Here is a 3,126-nt window from a genome sequence, read left to right as displayed (position 1 = left end):
GACCCCTGGTGGAGAGTTGAGGGAGCTGAGCACTGGCATGAAAAGCAACGGTCTGCCTTCTCGCTCCACTGCATCCCGCCAAAGAGAAGATGAATCACTCGGCAGAAAGCACTGGAATATATAGGTGTACAGGGCAGAGAAAGGGCAATGTTTACGAGTGGGTAAATAGGTTTGGAAAAAAATAAACAACAAGTAAAGGACATAGATCATCATAAAATACAAATAAATTAAAGCACAAATGCCACATAAGCTCAAATAATAGTAAGACATGGCTGTTTAAAGCAATCGTCACATGCATTTTTGCCTCTGAAGTTTTTATTATGTTCATGTGACCACGATCTTTCCAAAGCACGGTTGAGGAGAAGATTTCTATGGTAGATTCGAGGTGCGGAGTACAGCCAGAGGGATCTGGAAGAGCCAGAGCAGGGAGAGGAAGACTGAATCAACTTACTCAAAGATTTCAGTGGCTGTACAAGTTTACATTCCCACCAGCAGTGGAGGAGGGCTCCCCTTTCTCCACAACCTCTCCAGCATGTGTTGTCACTTGAGTTTTTGATCTTAGCCACTCTGATGGGGGTAAGGTGAAATCTCAGGGTCGTTTTGATTTGCATCTCCCTGATGACTAGGGACGCTGAGCATTTCTTTAAGTGTTTCTCTGCCATTTGCTATTCCTCCATTGAGAATTTTCTGTCTAGCTCTGTACCCCATTTTTTAATTGTATTTCTTGCTGTTTAACTTCTTGCGTTCCTTATATATTCTGGATATTAGCCCTCTGTCAGATATTGGGTTAGTGAAGATCCTTTCCCAGTCTGTTGGCTGTCATTTTGTTCTGACGACAGTGTCCTTTGCTTTATAGAGGCTTTTCAGTTTCATGAGGTCCCATTTATTGATTGTTGATCTCAGAGCCCGTGCTGTTGCTGTTCTGTTCAGGAAGCTGTCTCCTGTGCCAATGAGTTCAAGCTGGCACTTTCTCAGACAATTAGGAATAGTGCTTCCTCAAGATCCAGTTATGGCTCTCCTAGGCATATATCCAAGATATGCTCAAGTATACAACAAGGACATTTGCTTAACCATGTTTACAGCAGCTTTATTTGTTATAGCCAGAAGGTGGAAACAACCCAGATGTCACTCAACTGAGAAATGGATACAGAAATTGTGGTACATTTACACAATGGAATACTACTCAGCAATTAAAAAAAAAAACAAAAACAAAAAAACAAAAACAAACAAAAAAACGGAAATCATGAAATTTGCAGGCAAATGGTGGGAACTAGAAAAGATCATCCTGAGTGAGTTATCCCAGAAGCAGAAAGACGCACATGGTATATACTTACTAATAAGTGGATATTAGACATATGATACAGGATAAACCTACTAAAATCTGTACATCTAAAGAAGCTAAACAAGGAGGAGGGCCCTGGGTAAGATGATCAATCCTCATGCAGAAAGGCAAACGGAAGAGGGAGAAAACAGGAGCCCACCACAGAGAGCTGTTGAAAGACTTTACCCAGCAAGGTATTGAGGGAGATGCTGAGACTCATAGCCAAACTTTGGGCAGGGAATCTTATGAATGAAAGAAGGGGGAGATAGGAAGACCTGGAGGGGACAGGAGCTCCACAAGGAGAGCAACAGAACAGAAAATTCTGGGCACAGGGGTCTTTTCTGAGACAGATTCTCCAACCAAGGACCATGCATGGAGATAACCTAGAACCCCTAGAACCTAGAAATGCACAGATGTAGCCCATGGCAGCTCAGTCTCCAAGTGGGTTCCCTAGTAATGGGAACAGGAACTGTCTCTGACATGAACTCAGTGGCAAGCTCTTTGATCACCTCCCCCTAATAGGGAAGCAGCCAGGCCACAGAGGAAGACAATGCAGCCAGTCCTGATGAGACCTGATAGGCTAGGGTCAGGGGGAAGGGGAAGAGGACCTCCCCTATCAGTAGACTTGGGGAGGGGCATAGGAGGAGTTAAGGGAGGGGTTACAGCAGGATACAAAGTAAATAAACTGTAATTTATAAATATATAATATATGAATACATAAATAAATTTTTAAAAGTGAAAAAAGATTTCAATGGTATTCTTATTGCTGACTTTCATTTTATATAACCATGTTGTAAAAGATGACTCCAAGAATGACATTTTTTTTCTGTCTTGTTTTTTTGTTTGTTTTATTAGTTAAATTGTTTGTTTGAGTCACTCTACATAGCCCTGACTGCCCTGGAATTCACTGTCTAGACAAGGCTGGCCTCAAACTCAAAGAGTTCTGTTTGCTTCTGTCTCCCCAGTGCTTGGATTAAAGGCCTGGGCTTTAATGTTCAACTCATTTTTTCTGTTTTAAAAAACATTTATTACTGCCAATCGGTGGTGGCTCATGCTTTTAATCCCAGCAGCAGGAGGCAGAGCAGATGGATCTCTGTGAGTTCGAGGCCAGACTGGTCTACAGAGTGAGTGCCAGGACAGCCAGGACTACACGAAGAAAAACCCTGTCTTGAAAGCAAAACAAAACAAAACAAAACCTTTGTTATCATTGTGTATGTGTATTCTGGGATGGGGGCAGAGGATCACTTTGGGTAAGAGGTGCCTTATTTCACCTCTTCATCGGTTCTGGGGATTGAACTTGCTCATCAAGCTTGGGGAGGAGTATTTTTACCAGCTGGGTCATCCTTTTACCCCTCATGACAAGCATTTATTTGTTGAATACTTGTACCTGTTTCAAGCCTCAGAATAACTATGAAAAACAAGACTAGAGATGACAAAATGAACCCTTTCTCCACTGTAACCAGAACAAACGCTAAACATCCCAATTCCTGCACCATGGATGGCCAGAAACCACTAGACTTACTTCCAGGCCTTTGCTCCCTTATTTTGGGATTTGGCCCAGCGTTTGAAATCATTTGGAGAGGAGAAAGACGGCTGGAGGAGCGAGAGAGCCATGAACTTTTATGTCAGGTATGTTCTGGGTGTGTGCTCGACAGTGTGACCGACCCACGTTTTAAACTGCTGAGGATTGTATTCATGATCTCAATTTTCAGAGCTTAGAAACAATAAAGTTATGCTGTGTGGTGTATTCAAGGTGGGGGGGGAGGCACTGCGCTTCACAGCATCTGCTGTCTTGCTGGGGCGCT

This window comes from Meriones unguiculatus, chromosome 20 (assembly GCF_030254825.1).
Source record: "Meriones unguiculatus strain TT.TT164.6M chromosome 20, Bangor_MerUng_6.1, whole genome shotgun sequence".
NCBI lineage: Eukaryota > Metazoa > Chordata > Mammalia > Rodentia > Muridae > Meriones > Meriones unguiculatus.
This window is presented reverse-complemented; position numbering follows the sequence as displayed.